Consider the following 23325-nt stretch of genomic DNA (forward strand, 5'->3'; position numbering starts at 1 on the left):
AGAAGGCAAGTCACTGCAGGTCCCTGAAATATCTCAGCCACTGGGACAGCCCATCTCAGACGTGTGAGTCCATGTTCACATTCAGACGGGGGGGGGGGATGATTGACAGCAAGCATTCTGTGTCTCATCAGATTTTGAGGGAACTAAACGCCATTATGCACAAACCAGGAAGCCAAACTCCCATAACAGCAAACTTGGGAAAATAATCAAGAGATTTAAAACGCTGGTTCTGGAATGTAATTATAGGGTTGGGTTACCACCCATTCATAATTTTTATGCACAGTTCATATTTTGGGAACTCTGCCCAAAGTAAGTAGAAAACTTCATTATAAACACAGTTGGTTCTCCCTCCCCTCCCCCCCCACCGCCTTTTTTTGTAAGTTTTATAGACAGACAACCATTCTTTGGAGAGCTGGAAGTGGTCTGAGGAACATTTCACTTCCTATGGAATAAGATGCATTTCTTTTAGCTAACTGTGGTCTTTGACCAAACAGGGTTGGCAGGCTTCTCAAGCAATATCTGCAAAATCTATTTACTTGAGCAAAAATGAGATGAGTAAATATTTTATGTGCCATGATCCCTCTTTCACACCATCTTCAGTTCTGAATCTGGAAGAAAAGAAGATAGTAGCCAGAGGAAGAGAAGGAAGAGGAGAAGGAAGGGAAAAGCTTGCATTGCATGGTTACTATATTCTTTGTCATATTTATAATGGGTTATCACATCTGCCTTAAGATAACAGTGAGGTTAGACAGACTTTCCCCTAGTAGGTGTCCATCAGGTCTTTAGGCCATCAACTTTCATGCTTCCTAGCCAACCTGGCATTTGGTTGGCCCAGAAATTATGACAATTTAAGTCCATAGTCCAACATATAGCCCAGAAATACACAGGTTGGGAGAAGCTGCATAAATCTTCAGCAGCTAGTCTTCTAGTACCAGTTATATAATTCCAATAATCACCTTAATAATAATATTTGCAATTAATATAGCATTCAGAATGCATTATCATACAGCACTACTTGCAAGAGCCCAGGAAAGAATTAAGTTTATTCTGCCTATGTTGCAGGTGTTTGAGTGAGGCCATGGTGAGTAGATTACCTTAGGCTACAGATAAGTTCTTCAAAAGGTAACTGGGGATGTCTTTGTTTATAGTTCAGTTCAATCCAGTGATGGGATTTCAGCTTTTACTCCCTTCATTCAATACATGCTTGAGATGTACATTATCTGCCATATTAAAAAACAGATACTTATTTCCATGGAATAGATTGTTGCCGTTGCTGGGCTCACTTATGATGGTCTTACAAGAAATTTATGAGAATTACATGTAACCAGATTTGAATCTGGTCAACTGGCATTCTCAATAAATAAGTCTTACATTTACCCTGACTTCCAAAAGAACTCATTAATTGTAGTACTTCTAGATTACAACTAATGAGAATGGGAAGCACAGTGTTGTAGTGATTCTCCTCCTCTCTCCATGGCCAATTCCAATCAATATTGATGGGTGGGGAGCCCAAAAGTCCTGGTTTACATGGTGCCTCTGGGTTCAACACTCTCACCTCTTCTGTTTAACGTCTATATGAAACCTCTGGGTGAGGTCATCCAGTGACACTGGAGTCAAGTTTATGCAGTTATTATCAGCATACTGATGATACTCTGATGTACATCTTGATACTTGGTTGAACATCTTGATACTTCAGTGATACTTGGCTTTAACTGTACGCTGCTCAGAATCACCTTTGAGTTGGAGTGGTTATATATCAACATTATGAGTAAATAAATTAATATAAAATAATTTCTGGAAATATAATTAGGACCTCTTGCAAGCAGTGATGGAAATGGAAGTATTTTATCTCAGGTAATCGTAATGTTAATAAATAAAATGTAATAATACCCCTCCTGGTCACTGATAGAAATTAAGGGCACCATCATCTATCACCTTCTTTTTAAAAAGTCTTTGGTGGTTTATACCTCTGATCCCTGGGTCTGCTGTGCCATGTGTTTGCAAATGGATTTCTGGAATGTGGGGTAGAGGAGAAAATATTTAGAATTGTATATGTTGTTGGGCAAACTCAGGGGGTACTTTGTTATTGACTTCCTTTAGGCCAGTATTTCATTGCATTTGCAAAAAAAGATGAGCAAGTTTGAAACCGATGATGGATATGATCACAAAATGCAAACAATTGTAGCACGTAGCACCAAGCTGCCTCTCACACAGAGCTTCATTTGTGCTAGAGTTCAGAATGTCAGCATTCTCTGTCCATACCACCATTCAACCTTGCTTCATCCATATTCCTGTTCAAAGAAAATGCAGAGGAAAGTGGCCCTGAGCATTGAAGAGTTTTCCTTCACTACTCCAGAAAGCCTCAACCCAATCTGTCTACAGCAATATTTCTCAACCTTGGCAACTTTAAGATGTATGGACTTAAATTCCCAGAATTCCTCAGCCAGCATGGCTGGCTGGGGAATTCTGGAAATTGAAGTCCACACAACTTAAAGTTGTCAAGATTGAGAAACACTGGTCTACAGGGAAAGTCTTACAGATCAGAAGATGACAATCTGAAAGGTGACATACCTTTTTCGGGGAAATCAAGTAGCATTCCCATTTGCTGACTTTTTCTGTTGAAGTCTACAACAGCCTTTTGGAACTTCTAAATCTTACAAACGTGAGTTGAGAGAAGCAGCAACTAATGTTTCCTGCTATAAAACCCGTATGACCAAAGAAAGTGAAAGACAGCAAAATCCAGTCCACCTGGAAGTCCACAAAGTCCAACCTCCCCACCTTCACAAAAGCAAGATGCTTTGTGATGCCCAAACCCACTCATATTGACAAAGATATAAATTCCAAGTACACAGGAACAATTGTTAGTGGAATAGCAACACTACATATCTGGCAATTAGAAAACAGCACGGTTTTAGGATTAATAGCCATTTTATAAGATCTTCCATTGTATTTTCATTTAGTCATGTATAAAGCCTGTTTGTTTGTTTGTTTCAATGTGCATAGCTGCCCATCTCACTTGTGTGACTCTTAAATCAAATTTATGGGAGAAATCACCAATATATCAGATGGCAGTGAATTCCATGGATCAGTAATATTCTACCTCTTCTCTTTATCCTAACCCTGCTCATCAATATTTGTGTTGTCTCAACCCTGAATAAATTTAACAAGTATATTGCCAAAATGTTGATTTGCATTGCAAATGCATTTCTCCCTGTATCTCTTCCAAGCCTAATCTGTAGAAGACTTATATAATGGCTTGATAAAATATGAATAAGGTCATAAAAACAGTTGTACTGAAATCACACAAACAGATGAACAGAGTCTAGCAGCCTTTTCCAATAATGACCACAATGTCTATGGGAAATCTACCAGCAAGACAAGATTCAGTAAAATTTCTTCTCCCACTCATCTTCCCCAGCAAGCAGCCTCTGATTCTGGTTTTAATATATAACTATCCTGATTAGTATTTCTTGATTGTCATTAAATTCTCTATTCCTCTTTTAATGTCATTCAAAGTTGGTGGCCACCATTACATCTTGAGGTAGCTACTTCCATGATTTAACGAGCACAAAGAAGTTGCGAATCTTCCACCATTCCTGATTCTCAGTAAAAATCTATTTTTTTTAGCACTTCTAACAAGTCCCACTGAACATAGAAATAAATCCCAAATTTACTGCCAAATTGATTGAAAAGCTAAGGAACCTAAAGATCACCTATGCTGAGAATATGAGAAGCAGAAATGAATATTTCATGTTAAAAAAACAACAGTAATAAAGAAAACAAAAGATTAAGGACAAAAGGTGCCTTGACTTTAATTTTCCTCCAACTGTCTCTAAGATACATGTGCCATTCCATCAGAGAGGAGAGATCTTTAATAAAAGAAATTCTATAGAGAATTTTTCTTTGGTCTGGTTGCCAGCAATCTCCTGGAGGGAATAAATAGGAAGGAAATTAAGACTGATTTCACACTGTTTGAGTGGAATGATCAAGAGATTGACTGCAGTGCTTCATTGGCGTGAGCAATGCTTCCTAAAGAATTCTTTTGATCCAAATGTCTCCAAAAGGAAGGAAGAGTACCTTGGGGCCCTCACATGTAGAGAAACCCATCCAAAATATGGTTTTATATTTCAGATGATCAGATAGATCATTAATTATAATCGAAGGCAAGAAAACTCCCTAGTTAAGACATAATCCCAAGAGTTATTCCAGTATATGAGATTTCCCACATATTCCTCTTTATTGGGTTACTGACTTCAAGGGACAAAAAATGGAGAGAAAACCCCCATAATATGTTGCAGAGAGAGAGATAAAAAGGAGGATTCAAATTATTATCCCTCTCCCCAAGGCTGTTAGGATTTCAAAAGGCCAGACCCGTTCCTCAAAAAGAAACTCAAAATTGAGCATTAGGGATTTAGTTCTATCCCTAATAGGTGCACCAACCCCCATGATGAAGCAATGGTGGTTGTGTCTAGTTTAGAAACGCAAGATGGAGGTGATGCTCATATTCTTAGAACTTAGCAATGGGCTCACCGGACATTTTTTCACTAGAGGGAACTTGGGATCTTGATTCTGCAAAACACGCAGAATGCAAGGATCCCACACAGTTTCAACAGCGCAAAGCTCTTTCTAACTCTTCTTTCCGCCTTAACTCACAGTTGGCCAAGGGAAAAAAACAGCTTGACTGCAGTAATTAAAGGGAGAAAACACAACAAACCCAGCTCAAATATATCAATAAAAGCAGTATATTTTCATTCTAATTGGTGCCCATAGAGGCTTCCAGACCCCTCCTATTAACACTCTGCTGGTGTGTGATTTCATTAAATGAATAGCTGACTTGCACAATAATTACAACCTTTCTCTTGTTTAAATTTTCTTTTAAGTTTACCACCTCCCAGAGATGATAGGTTTGTAACTTCTCCCCCACTTAGCCACTCGTCTGCATATTTCCAATCAAAGAATCCCATGGAGTCATTAAAAAAAATAGTTTGATGTTATCATGCTCTTGAACAGGGGTAATTTGGGACAGAATTAGTAGCTGTGCCTGTCAATTTAAGCTTTATTTCATCCTCCGATCCAGGTGGCAATCTTGATTCCTTAATTTCATGGAAGACGCACAGTCCAAGTGATGAGAAGTGAAGTTTCCTATGAATTTTGCTTATGGAAGAGAAATTAAACCACCTCAGAAAACTACAATTAAATGGTATAGACAAATGCCAAACACTGTATTTACCTGAAGTCTGTAGACATCACTGCTAAGGATGCTTTTGAGGATTTGCCTCCCAGCTGATTTGGAGCAAGCAGGACTTGTTCCTGCTGCTAGTAAATGTTAACAATTTTCAAAGGCATAAATCTTGTTCTTTCCTTGCCTTCTCTAACCAGTGACCTTTTCCCACTGCTTCTTCTCCACCCAGTTTTGCTTTCCCCATTCTCTTTTCACCCTTCCAATGAAGTTCTCCCTTACCCATTTAGCGTATCTCCAGCCTGTTTTTCCCTCTTTTTGCCATTTCTATTGGAAGAATGGATGCAGATATAGGAAATGCCAAACCCCAAAAATATCAACCGTGTTTCAGGAATGAGAACATCCATTTTGTTTTCTTGTGCTGAAGCAAGAGAAGGAGATGCTGAAACACCCCCCACACCCCAAATCTAGTTGATGCAACACTTATAGCAACTAAAGACATGTGTGTATGTGGGGTACTCAGCAGCATGCATGGGAGGGGGTGCAAGGAATTGAGAATGATGAAAGCATCATGATGCAAGTCGTGTCACGATGCACATACAAAAAAGGCAAGACTTGCAGCACAAGGCCACGAGACTGCTTTTCTCCTTCAGGTGAAAGGAGCAAGCTCCTGCAGATGCCCACATGTGCCTGGCTGCCAAGCTCTGTCCCTCTCCTATATAGGCACACATCCAATCGGGCATCCTCTAATCTGTTTCTGACTGTAACATCATAAACAGAAAATCCCAAACAAGCATAGCTGGGGCTGCAGCCACCATTCCTGAAATGTTCATCTTCAACAAGTAGGATGGGTCTTCTTAATATTAAAAAAGACTTCCTCATTGATTGATTGGTTGGTTGATGTATTTTTACTGAGAATATTTGAACGTACATTCCAAAGTCTATGAAAAATCAATAGCACATGATTTTCTGGCATTTTTGAGATTCACTGTCTGGATCCGACGGCTTCTGAATCTTGTTAACACTGCACAGAAAGAGAAGAAAAACATTTTGCCATGGAATGAGCTTTCGAGGCAATGTAGTAGGTTAATGCAATTTACAGATGCAGGAAATACCAAACCGATACACACACACACATCTCTATATATATCACATTGTTTCGGGAATGAGAAAGTCCATTTTATTTTCCAGTGCTGAAGCAACAGAAGGAGATGCTGAAACACACATACACACCAAATAAAAGTGACCCAACCGTTGTAGCAAGTAAAGGAGAGTGCTGGGAAAAATTTCAGCCAAAATTAATTTCTGCCTGAACTAACTACTCACTTCTCTCTAACAGTTTCACTTCTGCTGTCATCGCTCCCCTGCCACTAATTAACTTGCATCTGTTTTGCGTTTGAAATTTACAACACTCGCCTGCTCTAGCTATGGTAGTTTGTATCTAGCACTAAACATGTGTTTGTGTTTACTACAGACAAGGTCTGAATGCTTTTGACTTCCAACAGCATGCTTTTCATGTCCCCATCAAGAGAACATTTGTGAGAAAAGGCCTGGATTTGTTCAAAATGGTGGAAAGTGGAACCCTTTAAGGAGAGGCCCCTCACGTGGCTGCTGCTACACTTGTCCAGCTAATAGCAGTATCTGACTGATCAATGCCACTGGAAAACAAGCCTCCAGGAGATTCCGAAAAATGTCTTCTGGAAAAATTACAAGAACAAATGATCAAAGTGGTAGATTAAATTCTGAGTCAACACTAGATAAAACAGCCTTGCTCCAACAAGGAGTTTCTTCACTGTGCCAGCATCGCTGGGAATGACAGGATGCTTGGTCTGGAGGGCACATGGTTGGGGCAAAGTGATGTAAGAAAATACAGGCCCACATTTTCTTGGACCGTTCTTATCATCAGTGTTGTTGGTATTAATATTATATTTCTATCGCAAATGACTGTTCTGCTTTACCGATTCCTTAGGACACCGATCACCTGACAGGAATGTGGACAGCCCCTTACTAGACACCTAATATCATCAGGGCCAGACTGTATGGGTAGAGCTAGCCAAAGCTTTTCCAGTCTTAAACACACTTCATATGTATGACACGTTTTTGGGTGGGCAGGAGCAAATCTGTTTCCATTAGCTTCCCATTTGTAAATAAACTGATATACAGCCTATATAATTTTGTTAAAGAATTACTTGAGAGCGTGTTAAAAGACCAAGTTTCCCTTTGCATAGCATGTTATATATAATTAATGACTTGTTACAAAGTCAATCATTATTTAAAACACCCATCAATAATTCAATGAGCTACAGTGGTTTTTAAAGGATGAATAAGTAAATGAAGCCTCCTTCAAGTTAAGCTCAACTCTTGGTAACCTCATAGACATATTCTTGTTGTTTTCTTGGTTAACAACACCTTCTTCCAGAATGGTGATTTCTTGGTCTAGCCTCCAGCTCTGGGATTCCTGGTGATCTCCCATCCAAGTATTCATCTGGCCCAACCCCGCTTAGCTTTTCAAGATCAGCAAGAATGGCTACATGCCTCCTCATAACAATAAAAGAAAAGTAATAATCTCTCTCTTTTTGCACCTAAGTCAGTCCTTGAGTTCCAACACATTCCAGGATAATTGAACAGTAGCTCTCGTTTTAAAAAATGCATTTCTACAAAGGCAAGCTGCTTCTGCATTTTAGATTTTTGAAGCAGGACAGTATTTCCAGATTCATTTCAGGAGATTCAGAAATCAGTGGAAAGTGAGAAGACTATTTGTCCGGGGTGGGGCACTTTCCCTCTTTCAGCTCCTTGTGGAGCTGCCCCCATCAAGTTCACAGTCAAAATATACATACAGTAGATACGTTTTGAAAGATATCTTGGTGTCCTTTTTCACTTCATTGCATCTATAGGTAAGGTCTTCCCCCACCAGCCCAGAGAAGCCAACCTGAGTTGCCATGAGGAACAGAAGTCCCACCAAGGAGACCAAGAGCTCATTCAGCTACAGAGGACAGGTTGCCCTGTAAACTACTTGAGCGTAAGTAAGATTAACCTCTGTGGACAAAAGCACTCCAGAGGACTTGGAACTATGATATTTAGCGTGCAAATAATTTATTCCATGCAGCCAAACCACTTGCCCTTCATTTTCAAAGAGGGCGTGGTCTTCTTTTGCTGGGTTCTATTTTCAGTTGCTCTCCATCTTTAATGAGTAAATGCATGGATCCCCCAAGTGCTTTAAGAATCTTTTTGCTGGTAGACAAAGAACAGAAATACTCTCAACAAGAATTGCTGATGCGTCTCTTCAGCTTCCTGTTCTCTCTCTCATTATCCTGTATTTACTTTTTCCATGTTGCTTTATAGAAGCATATTCATTTTCATAATTGCCTTGCCATGTCATTTTTCTCCTCTTTTCCTTAAATAAACATGCAATATTTCATTTTCTTGAAATGATACTTAACATTTTTTAGGAACCTACTTCCAATTTACTTACAGTACAAGACAGGTTTGGCCGGATACAGAGCAGGCTGGATATGTTTTCTGGATTATAGAGTAGAGTTGTTATCTAACCTTCTCAAACATCTTACTTCATTCATATGAATTTAATGGTTTGATTGATTGATTAAATGTGCATATATTTGCTTATGAACAAAGCAGAAATCCTTTTGCTGGGAAACAGGCCTCTTTCGTTTTAAGAGAATGCATGCATACACCAGCAGGCTTTTGTGCCTTATGGAGACATTCCTTCTCTTCCTTTAATGTTTCTCCTGAAGTAGCAGCTCCAGTCTAGTAGATGAGGGCATCCATGGGAGGGGTCAAAATCTGCAAGATGGCAGATGTGGTGTTGTGATCAAAGCCCTGTCCCTGTGGTCAATCCATGCAGAACTTCGGTCACCATGCCACAATTGTCATCTTGCAGATTTTGACCATTCCATGGACATCTCTGTAGCAGATATTAAAATTTTAATTAAGTTTTGCAAAATGCTACTTAATTATTCAGGAACATGTTTCTCATTGATCAAAAAGATTTATATAGGAAGGAATATGGGAAGTTGACCTGAATCAGGTCAGAATCATTAATCTGCTTGGTGGCTAAGTAAATGTTTGCTTTATAAATGCACATTGTTGTAAGTGACCTCTTGTTAACAAAGTGTGCTGTGATATATTCAGTTATTTACAATCAGCATGAAGCAACTTCATGAAAGATCATGAAGGAAGAGGCAGAATTTGCCCAGCTAAATTCTCCCATCCACCCTCAACCCCTGAGCCTTGGGCACTGTAAATTTACTTTTAAAGGGTAAAGTTATGCCCATTCAGGGATTTCACATGACAAGTCAGTAGGAAGTCCAAAGCTTCTGATGTCCATATCTCCCATTGAATTCAGTTTGGACCCTATCTGGCTGGCCTATGGATCACACTAAATCAAATTTGGTTGTGCTCCAAATCATCAAATCAGGATCCAAACAAAATCCTAGATACAATATACACCTCCCTTATCTGCCCTGACTTGCAAAAGTGCACCACAACTGAAATGGGTCTTTCTGATCATTTACTACCAGCCCCCTTTAAATGCTAGCACTGCAGTTATAGATTTCATTGGGGGGGGGGGGTCTTCAAGTCAGTCTTGACTCCTGGCAGCTGCCTGGCAAGTCCCTGAAGTTTTCTTGACAAGATTTTCAGAACTGGTTTGCCTTTACCTTCATCTTCCAAGGGCTAAGAGAGAGGGACTGGCCCAAGGTCATCAGTTGACTTTGTCCCTAAGGCAGGACTATAACTTACAGTCTCCCAGTTTCTAGCCTGGAGCCTTTAGCCCAGTGGTTCTTAAACTGGGAGTAATTACCCCCAAGGGGCAATTTAAGCATATCCTGGGGGCAATGGAGCAATTTGTAATTGCTTTTCTATGAGTCCAGGATCCAACAGAATGATGTAATTATGTTACTGAAGACTGGGCAAGGGGGTAATTGGGGCAAACAGTTTAAAAACCACTGCTTTAACCATTGCATTTTATTTCTCCAGACATTTGCATAGATTTCTATTTTAAAATCCTGGCAAGTTTTAGGGTCTAGGTCTGTTAAACAGGGATCTTTGTTTCCAGCCTTGAAAGCTGCCAGGTACATTTGGTCATTAAGAGGTAAGCAGTTAGGTTTTGATCCCAAATCACATGAAAAATTAACACTGTGGAACAGTTTCTCAACCTTGGGAACTTTAAGATGGGTAGACTTCAACTCCCAGAATTCCCCAGCAACAGCTATTCCTGATGTGGAATAACTCAAATTTGAAAATAACAGACTAAACAAGGCACCAACACTTTAGATCAGTTGGTGTTTAATGATTGTTTTAATGACTTTGAGAGATTGCATGTTGAATTTGACCTGCCTACAGTTTTTGCTTTGCAATATATATAACTGAAACATGGACTAATCAATCAATATGGCACTGATGCTCTAGCAGCCTTGGAGGTACTTGTAATTTTAGGGTCTTTAAGAGATGCAGTGCTTGAACAGAGACCAACAGTTCAGTTTTATATGATTATTGATTGATTATATGCCATCAAGTCATTTTCAACTCCTAGCAGCCACATAGATTTTCTCCGTAACAATCTGTTCCTAATCTGGTCCTTCAGGTCCTTCAGTGGTGCACCCAATAGAAGAGAATATATATACCTCAGAGTTGAACTATGGAGTCCTTGGGGGTCTATGAGCTTGGTTGTTTTCTTGCAAATGTTTCTAGCACTGAAGATGTTACCTAGCCGGGTAATGAGACGTTTGCAAGAAAACAACCAAGCTCAGAGAACCCCAAGAACTCCATAATGGTGTACCCATTGCCACTGTAACTGAGTCCATGCACCTTGCTGCTGGTTGTCCTTCTCTTTCCTTCTACCTTTCCCAGCATTAATGCTTGGATTTTATATGGCAGTACAAAATAAAATGGTTAGCATTACTTAAATATCTGTGAATTCTAGAATTGGAGATCCCGTTTTGGAGAATCAGTGAGTCCAGGCATTAAGAACTATGAAATAACTTATTATTTTAAAATGAAATTATTTCATCTGAAAATATTATTTTATGTTTACAAGATACCCCCCTCCAAAAGAATGTTTAAAAAGGAATGGATGTTAGATTGTGTGTGTGTGTGTGTTAGCATTGTAAAAAATGTGAAGGTTCTGCAACTCATATGATCTGGTCTTGTCATAGATTCCCCAGTTGTGTCATAGAGGATGCTAGCATGCCATACAAGCTTGTCAACACAACAAAGTTTTTGCAGAATTTTCTTTGCCCACAGCATAATCAGGGGTGTCATGGGGGTGGTGGTAAAAAAGTCAAGGTGGTGGTCACAATGGGGCAATTGAAGTTCTGCCTGTTTCTTATCTGCATCACACTAATGGTGCCCCTATAGAAGTGTTCTGATTTCTTGCATCACCCATTTGATTGTCTGCTTACCTAAGCAAGACCTTCAGCTTTCAGTTGTTGGAGTTATTCTGTGGCACAGGTATTCATGGCAGTCAACATTTAATTCAGTTGCTGCCACTTTGGTATATTATCCTTATGCACCAATGGTAAGTGTCAGAATCCTCGCAAGATTTTATAATAGATTATTAGATGGCTAGTTTAAAAAGAAAAAAAATGGTTTTTTACATGCTGCGGTTCTGCCATTGTAAAAGAGGGGGCAAACCAATGGGGCTTCTACAGACAGTAGCAAATCCAGGGGCTCCTTGGAAGCAAGTTTCCATGGACTTTATTGTAGACCTGCCTGAAAGCAACAAAAAGACAGTTATTTGGGTAGTTACAGACCTTTTTTCCAAACAAGCACATTTTGTGGCATCCCAATCCCTTCCATCAGCACCCAAACTGGCCAAGTTATTTATACAACACGTCTACCGAGCTCATGGTGTCCCAGAACGAATAATTTCGGATCGCGGGGTCCAGTTTACTGCCAAGTTCTGGAGGGCATTCCTAAAACTACTGGGGGCATCGCAAGGCTTGAGTTCAAGGTACCACCCCCAGATGGCGGGATCATGTGAATGTCTGAACTCAGTGTTAGAACAATATTTGAGATGTTTCATTAACTACCAACAAGACAATTGGGATGAGCTGTTACCGTTTGCTGAAGTAGCTTATAAGTAGCTTATAAGTAGCTTATATTATTCTCTTGCTGGTATGACCTTGAGCATGCCAGAGCTTGTGATAAGGAGCCATCTGCTTTTTAACGGTTTCTCATCCCTACTCCCCCCACCCTTTTACAATGGCAGAACCGCAGCATGTAAAAAACCATTTTTTTTCTTTTTAAACTAGCCATCTAATAATCTATTACAAAATCTTGCGAGGATTCTGACATACTGCCCCTCCACAAAAGAGGATGTCAGTCGGATGATTCCTCTTCTTCACTCTAAAAAAGAAAAAGCAAAGAAAAACATAATACAATAACCCTTCTAAATGTTAAGGCTTTGTAGGATAAACATCATAAAAAATTTTAACTAAACGTGGAGCCTTTACATGTTTCTTATCAACCCATTCAGCCACTGATTTGGGAAAATGTTTCCACTGAATTAAAAATTGAACCCCCCCCCCCATGCTTTCTACTGTCCAGTATCTCTTTAACTTCAAAATGTTGTTCTCCTTCAACCATCATCGGTTTAGGCGGTGCTGGGGAGGGATGCATTGAGATGACTCTTTATAGGGTTTAAGCAGGTCACAGTGGAACACTGGATGGATTCTTTTAAAGGTAGCAGGCATCTGTAATCATAGGGCAACTGGATTAATTACTTTATCTATAATAAAAGGCCCCACAAACTTTGGAGCAAGCTTTCTGGAAGGTTGTAATGATTTAAGATATTTAAGCATATACTTGGGCTAATCCAATTGACACAGAGTAATCCACTTAGAAAGGATTGGGGCAGGAATTGGAAATACAGCATTACTGTATACACCTCTGCTTTTGAAACATGTTTTGGTCCATTAAAAACTTAAGGAGCCTGTTGAGTGACAATAATTCACTGCCGATAGCCATGGAAAATAGGCGCATAAATCAGAGTTGCATAAATCTTGGGAAGGGCCTGGGGAAAAGTAGACCACCCCACAGATGGTACTAAGCAAAGTGGCTATTTCAGAGGAAGATTCATACACTGTATGAGTTGCATTTAGAGGGGAAAAAACAACTGACAAGATGGCTGACCTATTAACAGCATTGGGTGTCCCTTGTTATTCCCAGTGGAGGTCAAAGAGAGGATTCCACATGCTTGCTGGGACCATGGTTAAAGAGAGCTGTTAAAACAAGAGTTCCGATAACATATGTGCACACATGCAGTACATATATACACGCACGTGCAGTTTCTACCATTTCACAAGGGAAAACAAATACAGGCAGTCCTCATTTAGTGACCACAATTGGGACCAGCAACTTGGTCATTAAGTGAAGCGGTTGCTAAGTGAAACCGTGACTGTGCTTAGATCTTACTTCGGCTTTCCTTTGGTTTAAAGACCTGTGAGGGTCATAAATGTGAGGATTGCTTGCAAAGTTACTTTTTCATCACCGTAATAACTGCAAACTCTTGCTAAATGAGGCAGTCACTAAATGAGGATTACCTGTATATTTTTTATATCAAGCAAATACAGCAGCCAACTACACGTAAACATACTTAGCTGGAAGACAACTCTGTGGAACTCAATGGGGGTTACGTCTGAGATACATGGGATATATTGAAAGAGGTTCATTGGCACTGAAGAAGCCAGCCAAAGGTCTTCAGAATTGGGTCCTAGGCAAGGAATTCCATCAACATTATATGCAAAATAGGGGGTTTTTTCCTTTGAATCCAAAGGTGTGAACATTATCCTGTTCAGATCTCCTAAGCCTTTATTAAGTTTACAAGTACAGTGGTACCTCGGGTCACGAACGCCTCTGTTCACGACCAATTCCGATCACGAACAGCTCCATTCGCAAAATTTTGCTTCCATTTGCGAACGCCGGATCGGGTGACGAACAGGATCTGCGGCCATTTTCCCTCCCGTGACACGTGGTCGTGGCTTCCTGTAGGGAGGGGGACTCTCCCTCCAAGCAATAACCACCTCCACACCCGCCTTCCTGTCCTCCACGCCAGAAGTCACGTCGAGCAAGGTTAGCATTCTTTCTCTTCATACTGTACTTTGTGTCATATTTTTGTGGTTTAAAAAAAAAAAAACATGGTTCAGAATGGATTAACCGTAATTACATTGAACCTTATGGGAAAATTTGATTTGGGTCGCAACCAAAATCGGTTGGCGACCAAATTCGTAGGGGTCAGAACGGATTAACCGTATTTACATTGAACCTTATGGGAAAATTTGATTCGGGTCACGACCAATTCGGGTCACGACCAGAGTCGCGGAACGAATTAAGTTTGTGAACCGAGGTACCACTGTATATCTTAGAACTTGCAGTTGTTTGTTTTACAAGATCAACTTCCCCAACTTGGTTCTTTGCAGATATGTTCGATACTGATGCTGGCTAGAAATTATCCAAGCTGCACCTTGATCGATCCAGATGGCAACCGGTCAGGGTGGGTCAGACTGCAAGCGTCAGACCAAACCAAACAGCCAAATCCCTATTTGAAGCAAGCCTCTATTTGCGCAACTAAAAAGGGTTACAAACCAGTTGTAACCTTTCACATTTCTGAGAACTCCTTGGCAGATTAAAAATCCTTCAGCACTATGCCAAACTGGATTGCTGGGCTACCTAGCTACCTTCAAAACCGAGGACTGTCCTTTGAGGATCTTTCAAATGGAGGAGTGGCTGTCATGTAAGACAAGCAGTCATTCTTCTGAAGGCTACCAAGATTTTTCTCATGATCCCTATCTTGAATCCAAAAGTAGGATGTTTATGGTCATCCAGTGATTGTTGATTCAACTCTAACTCCCATTAGCCTGGAACAATGGCTTTCAAAATCCAAAGTGCTGGTTGATACCTCTAAAACGTGTCACCAAGATACTTGCAGTACCACTTCCTCCAACCAGAATCAACCCGACTGACTCTGGAGTCCTGAGAGAGACAGTTGATGAGCCCCCATTCCACAAAGGATATGGGGAAATTGGAGACTCGTAGACACTGCTTCTCAAGACATTGGAAAATTTCTGTGGCTAATTTCCACCTGAGTTTGCAGCTAGCACCTTCCCAGTTGATCCCCGTATCCAGATCAATGCCAGCACACACACCAATCTGTTCAGTTAGCAAAAATACATGAACATCAAAAAAGTTCAAAACTTCAAAAACTTCAAAAAACAGCTAACTGGCAAAAACAAGAAAAAAGGCAGGAGAAAACAGGGAGGGACACATGAACAACAGGCAAGAATTTACATACATATATCTCCATCTATATCAAGAGATATAACTCTACTGAACCACTGGAGAAACTACTATTAGTAATTAATATGGAAATAAATTCCTTTAACCCTTTAGGTACATAACAGCAGCATAAGAGATAGAAATTAGGATACCAAGCAATCCCACCTCTATTCTGAACCATGAAAGAATTTAATGGATGGAGATGATGTATCCAACAAGCAACAACTCTGATTTTATGGAACAACCTCCCCTTAGAAATTGAGAAGGCCTCCATCCTCCTGGCCTTTCAGAAACTCCTGCAAACTGAGTTATTCCAGAAGGCATGTGGTGAGTGATCAGATGCCCACTTTGATTATTTTTATAATATCTGTGGTTTATGGTTTTAGAATGTTATATGTTTTAGTTCTTGCCATGGACATTTTATTCAAATGCTTGCATTGCTTGCAAATACGTACTGTAAACCATCAAGAGCACTGCAACCGGAGCAGGGTTGGATAGATGATTAGACGATAGATTGATAGTAGATAGATCCAGCAATATCTGCAATTTAATTTTAATTTATCTGAATTGGGAATTCAAGGCAAACTCTCCAGCACAAAGATTCCACACGCATCCTGCAACCGAGCTGGTTCCAAGCAGCTAGGAAGGGACCTGGAAGGGAACCAAAGGTCTCTCATTTCTTTTGAATTCATGAGCACAAGACTACTTTGCATCATAGTAGATCTCCATCAGTAAAAAAACCAAAACACTCTTCCCAAATTCAGACTCTGCTCCTGCAGGTTGTTGCTGTTGTTATATGACCTGATGTTTTCCAATCTTCCCCCTTCAAGAAAAAAAAAAAGCTATCACTGGTAAACTCCACAACCTGTTCTGAAATAGAGAAGCAATGTGTTTCTTTTCCAAAGCAATCGTCAAGAAATGGCACCGTCTTTTGAAAAGAGGCGATAAAATTGCAAGGTTTCTATCACTCTGTTGGGGGAGGCAGTGAGCACACATTCCCAGCAGCCAAAAAACACACAACTCGTCTCGTTTTGTCTCCATGTCACTTTTCCTTCTTTTCCTTCCCATGCACCTCTCTTCCGGGGGTTACCAAGGGAGCAGAAACAATGTCTGGGCCTAAAACCAAGGAAAGGACAACGCTGGTTTAGTTGGCCGAAGCTCGAGGGACATCAGGCACCCCAAGACAGGGAACTGCCAAGGTGCCTCTTTTCTTTGACAAATGAAATCCGATCCGTCTCCTGTCCTATCCCCAACTGCGGTCATTCCAAGTCTGCAAAACACTTTTGTTGTTGCTGTTGTTATGCCATTTTTATATACAACTACGGTGATCATATTTTCTTGGAAACAATAAAGGACAAACCTGAAAAAGGGGCATATCTGAAAGAGGTTCATCAGGATAAAAAAAAAAATTAATCGTTTATGTTTATAACTTTGCTTTACAAGGGAAAATTCAAGAGAAAAACCAAGAGACACTTTACAAAAACACATATTCTCACAAAGGTATCTAAAATCAAATCATATAGGTCAATATATTTTAAAAAGACCATTCAATTTCCATAAATGTGAAAGCCTGTGGATTAAGTGGTACCATTTGTACGGTAAAAGTTTTTTTTTTTTCTGTTTTTTTTTTTATCTGCGCTCAGTCATTGCTGACCCTGCAGTGACTGCTTGGACGAGTCCTTGCAGTTTTCAAGGCAACTGTTTTTCGGAAGTGGTTTGCCAGAGCCTCCTTCCTAGGGCAGAGCCCAGCTGGCGAGCGCAGGAGACGGGATTTCCGTTGCTTCGCGCCCTTTTCAGGCGCGCACGGTTTTTCGCGCTTACCGGCAACTGCTCCCAACTCCTTTTTTGCAAGGCGCCGCCAGCATTTTTCCTCCCACCGGAGTGAGAGTCCCCATTTATCTACTCACGTAAGTTTTCGAACTGTTGGGTTGACAGAAACTGGGGAGGAAACAGGAGCTCACCCTGTTTAACGTGAAGGCTGGACTCGAACCGCTGAAGCGTCGACCATTTCTGGCCAGCAACTTTCAGTGTCATTAAGCCACTGCGCCACCCAAAATAAAGGACAAAAGTGAGTTTTTGAAAAATAAATAAATCTAAAGGACAACTTTGTGAAATAAAGGCCTGTCCTTTATAATAAAGGATGTATGGTCACAGCATGTATAACTCAAGGCAGTGAATATACCCAATACTCCTTCCTCCTATTATTCAGCAGCACTTTAAATGCATGAAGATCCAGCATGAACCGTCTTGAGCTTGCTAGTTATGGAATGTCTCTATTTAACCTAATTATTGGTCACATTTATTATCTACCATTCTGCTAAGAAATAAGGCATGTAGGGTACGTAGGCTTATCCTGACTTCCATTAAGGCAGATTTGCCCAGGAAGTCAGATGAAAGAGGCGCCAGATTCACCACTGCAGCAAGACCTAATGTGGCTTACAGTTTATTGTTTTGGCTTAGTGTGTTGTGTTAAAGCCCAATATTAATTGTCAACCATGTTTTATGGCTTAGCCTATTGTGTGAACTTACACAATTATTCAACAAACCACAGTTAATCAAATTCTGGCTTAGCATGATGGATGGACCCAGCATGTGATTAACCTTCTTTCGCTCTTTGTGTTAAATCATAGCTATTGAATGAATTACAACATAGTGGGGTTATAAAACCAAACAGCTGTGGCTTAATGCAATGTGTGAACTCAACATAACTTCATTGCCAAATGGAGACTGAATCCCACCTATGGGAGTCACCTGTGTGAAAAATGGCACATGATGCAGAAAATCCATTCTCTACTCTCATGGCATTTTCATATGAAACAAACCAGGTTGGGGAGAGCTAAATTTGATCAGTCCAGCAATGTTAGAGATGAAATTTATTATTTTCTCCTTTATCTTCAGTTTTCCAAATCTAAGTCATCTCCATGAAGCAATGGAGGCAATGAAAGTGGGTTACCATCTTCTTTCTCTGGAATGTGTTTTTTTTTTATGTATGTATGTATGTATGTATGTATGTATGTATGTATGTATGTCTAACCTACCATTCTAGGATATCTCCTTTCCAATTACTAACCAGATCTGAGTCTGCTTAACATTTTCAAGATCAGCAGGAGTGTCTACACAGTATAGTAAAAAAATCAAGATGGCCATCACAACAGTGCAATCAAAACTCCGCCTGGCTTTTATGTGCATTGCGCATGAGTTCAATTCTTTTTCTTCTAATAGAGCAGAAGAAACTACATGGCAGTGCCTGTGTGGTTCCCAGACTCAAGCTTTGCTTGAGGCAATCAAGTCCCTTTTAGTGCAGAGAAGAGAATGAGGCTAGAAGCAACTATGTGAGGGATGGGAAAGCTTTGATGGGGGAAAGAGAGAGGACAACGTTGTCTCCCCTCTCTACAGTATTACTGTTCTAATCAAATTTAGACCCCCTTTCAGTTATTTTGAAATGTATCTAAAATGTTTGAAGAGATGATCACACATACCCATTATGAAGACTTTGGCCCTGATAGACTCATTAAACAAGTATGTGGGAAGTGCAGTATATAGTGCTCCAGAAGATAGTATTGTTTATTTCCCATTTTGTCAAATCAGCCTATAATAATAATAATAATAATAATAATAATAATAATAATAATAAAAAGGAAAATGCGTTAAGGAACATAGCATCTATTCTGATCTCAGCAAAAAAGAGATTAAGGAAAGCAGAAATTGTGGAAAGACTGTCTTGCATCATCTTGTTTCTTCAGAGCCACAGCATCTGTAAAATCTTCCCAAGAAGGAGGCAACTACTGTAGGCCAGGAACTTCTGGACAATTGAACCTAGGATTGGCTTGAGCTGGACGTTGCTTTTAAGACTGCTTATGGCTACTTGTTGCTACTAGCACATTGTTCCTAAAGGAATAGCTATAGCATAATTCCCAACAAGTTGAAGTTCAGTTGGAGAAAGCCATTGACTACTGTAGTTTCAAGATGAGCTTCAGACCTGAACGTTGGATTTGGTATGGCATCCTCCAGGGACTATTTTATTTAAGACAATTCTAATTGGTGTCTAATTGTTTTGGTCTTGAGATTGGCTTTTCAAATCAACATCTTTACCAAGTCCTCCTAAAGAAGATCCATTTCTAAATTTCTATATATAAAATGGTTGTAAGGTTTTCAGAGTTTTTTAAAACCAGATTTTGTTAGTCCATACTCTGCACAGGTGGAATTTCATCTATTCTTATACCTTTATTCCCTCTTTAATTTATCATCATCATCATTGTCATATGGATTCTTGGTGTACTCTGAGCTTCATTGTTTTCCTGCAGACCAGGAAAACAAGGCTAGGTAGCATCATCAGTGTGAGTGTGGTTTGCTTATATGCAGTAGCTTGCCCTGCCAATCTTGGTTGGGATGCAGTTTCCTCCTTGATGGTTCTTCGATTAGGGTATTTTTTTTTTCCTTCATTGTCATAACATAAACCCAATGACTTATATACTTATGTGTGAGATGCCAAGATGCAAGTACAAAAGGCCAGGATTTGTCTTGTGAAGGCACAACATCTTCCTTCCTTCCCTCCTTCCTTCCTGCCTGCCTGCCTGCCTTCCACCTTACTAGGTAGACCAGACAGGAAACACATCCAGATGAGCTAATTCTACTTTATTGTAAAGCTTTAATAACAGAGTCTTGCAAGTCTGAAAGTACAATTCTCCCACCATCTCCTTTACAGTAAGAGAAACTAGGGAAGGTCCCTTCTGAGCCTCTTGTCCTGTCCACTATCCAGCTGCAGGCTATGGTCTCTCTTATCTGACCGTTCCCTAGGCAGCATTTCTTTGCCCCGTCTCTCAAGGTCTTTCCCACATACCATTATCCTCCCTCCCTCCCTCCCTCCCTCCCTCCCTCCCTCCCTTCCTTCCTTCCTTCCTTCCTTCCTTCCTTCCTTCCTTCCTTCCTTCCTTCCTTCCTTCCTTCCTTCCTTCCTTCCTTCCTGTTGGCTTATAGCAGATAGTTAAATATGTACATCACATGGTCTCTATCTACACGGTCTACGCTACTCCAGCACTAGCATCTGTAGATAAACATTCTAGCTCTTCTTTTCCTCTGTGCGTGTGTGTTTGTACACACAGAAAGACAGGCGTACTTTGGTCATAAGTTACTTTGCAATGTATTATTTTTATGTATTATGCACAGCATAAATAATTAAAACAAGATTATACTACTAATACTATTACTACTACTACTACTAATAATAATAATCCTGGAAGGTTTATTTCTCTAACAAAATGCCATGTTGAAGTTGAGTTTTGAAGAACAAAGGTTTTGTGTTCAGTAGCCTACAAGAAGGGGAGAGGAAAACCTGAGGTGGGAAGAGAGGGGCGGTGAGGAGGGGGAGCTCTCACTCCTCTTTGTCCTAAAACAAGGGAACACAGAAACTCCACCTTGGAGCTTTCAGGGATCGATCCTGATCCTTTACATGAGAATTAATCTGGACTGAATTTATTGGCTTTGGCAGCTGTAAACACCGGAATACCAAGAGCGAGCAAGCCCCAGATTCGCCACCCAGATAAGTCTGCCCAGCACCCCAGCTACCAAAGGAGGCTGGTTATTTTCAAGCTCCCTGCTCAGCTTGTAATCACTCAGTATTGAAACCAGATTTACAGGCCCTTTTGAGGAGGGGAACTTTGTGATTTCCAAAGCAGACACACTTGGAATTTCAGAAGAAGGTCAACCCGCCCCCCGCCCCCACCCCTGACACACACAGGGTAGGGGCTTTTTAGCAGAACCAGTTCGGCAGGAGTGAAGAAGAGACACGCAATTGCTGGAGAGCCTGGAATTAGCAGACACAAGTATTGTTGCTTTGGGAAAGAAAAACACAGAAATGGAAACAGAGGTAGAATTGAGAAAGGGACACTAAGCAGACATGCAGCAATGTTCATTTGGAAGCAAGTCCCAAGAAGCTCCATAGGGCAGAAAAATATATTGCAGGCCCTGGAATTTAGTTTTTCCTATCTGAGGTCCCCCGTTTACGGATGTGCAAAATGCATTTGTGGTACATGGTGCTTAGCGCCATTGCTCACGAATTCAGCTTGCTGTAACTTGGATGAATGAATCTAAGAGAGTCATCTATCTAATAGATTAGACTGAACTCAGGATTAAGCCCCCACCTCACCCCATGCACTTGGGTTACTAACAGATTCTATCTATATTTGAGAAAGATTTGCTCTGTACTCTTGACTTATTTTGCACCAAGCATACCACTGGACATCTTGCTTGATCTTACTTTCCTATGGTAGAGCTTTACATCATTAAAAATCAGCTTCCATAACTATTGTGGGTCTGTGGAACTCATAAATACAATTGCTATCCCAACTACACAAGCGAGCCACCCATTTTTTTCAGATTTATGTGATGTTTAAGAAGGCAATGAAAGGCCAGGGAAGCATGCAGTATTATCTCCCACTAACCTCTTTTCACATTGTGCAATGCGGCCACTGCACATAACAACATGGTTTTTTCAAGCCTATCTTGATCTCTGCAGAAATGGGTATCGAGCAAAGCAGAGGTGGACCAATAGCCCAGTGGGAGAGAACTTTAGATACAGAACATCTCAGGCAAAAAGTCAGATGATAGAGAGGACCTCTGCCCAAGATCTGGAAAATTTGTGACCCTAATGTTATAAACTTTTTGGTACCAAATTATTTTTTTTTAATTTACCAAAGCATTTAAAATGTTGCCTCTATGTACTCTGTGATTTTAATGGGTTGATCTGCCTCTTTTGCTCCAGAAATTATTTATGTCGATTTTATCCATGCCTTTGTATGCCACCTTTCTTTCAAATGAAATATATTTTAGACATACACTAATCAAATAAAAGAAAAATCCACCTCCAGTTTCAAAATGTACTTAAATCGTTTGCTCAACAGCTGGCAGTTCTGCCCCAGAAGAGGAATAGCAGCATCCACGCCAACCAGAATAACATGAGGGCAATGGCATTACCACACAAATTGCCACCATTATCTATTTGTGTCCTGACACAGGAAAGTATGTAAGCCATGGTATTTGGATAAATATTGTCACACACATTTTATGATTCCCACACACACACACACACACTTCCCCATAGACACTTACGGAGATGGGAAATCTGTGGCCCTCTAAATCAGTGTTTCTCAACCTTGGGAACTGTGTGGACTTCAACTCCCAGAATTCCGGGAGTTGAAGTCCACACATCTTAAAGTTCCCAAGGTTGAGAAACGCTGCTCTAAACATTGTTAAAGTAGGACTCCCAACAGCTCTCATCAGCTCAGCCAAAGAAACCTCTGGAGGAGTCTCCATTTTTCATTCCCACGGTTGACAATTGTCTCCCAACCAATTCTAGAGCTTTCTCTAGGTTTTCAAAAGGTGCCAGACTGTTTGCATTTCCAGGCTACACCACCACAAGGCTTTCCACAAGGCATCATATTCTGTATTGATGATTCTACAGGTACTGTTGCTCATGATGAAACAGAATAGAAAGAAGAGGAGGTTTGCAATCCTAGGTCCACCTACCTTAAAAGGAAAAGCCACTGAAATAGATAGCAAGGCCTACTCCAATCTAATGCAAGGGGTACACCTGAGGCCATATAGCCCACTTAATTTGTCCTATTCTGCCAAAGGCAAAGCAGGCTTTGATCTACTGCTTCCTATAACCATACAGTCAGACCCAGAGGACCAGGTTACATTGTGCGTCATAAAACCAAGCAATAAAGCTGTTCCAAGATAGAGTTCTCAGCAGTCATGTCTTCTTCTGGGGGTAAGAACAATCCCTGCACATAAGGCCCGCTTTTCTCCCTGACCTACAGACTTTCTATATACCAGAGTAAGTCTTGACTGATGGC

The sequence above is a fragment of the Python bivittatus genome, unplaced genomic scaffold (assembly GCF_059951505.1).
Source record: "Python bivittatus isolate LINGU-HERP-01145 unplaced genomic scaffold, Pbiv_v1 ctg000610_np1212, whole genome shotgun sequence".
NCBI classification, from domain to species: Eukaryota; Metazoa; Chordata; class Lepidosauria; order Squamata; family Pythonidae; genus Python; species Python bivittatus.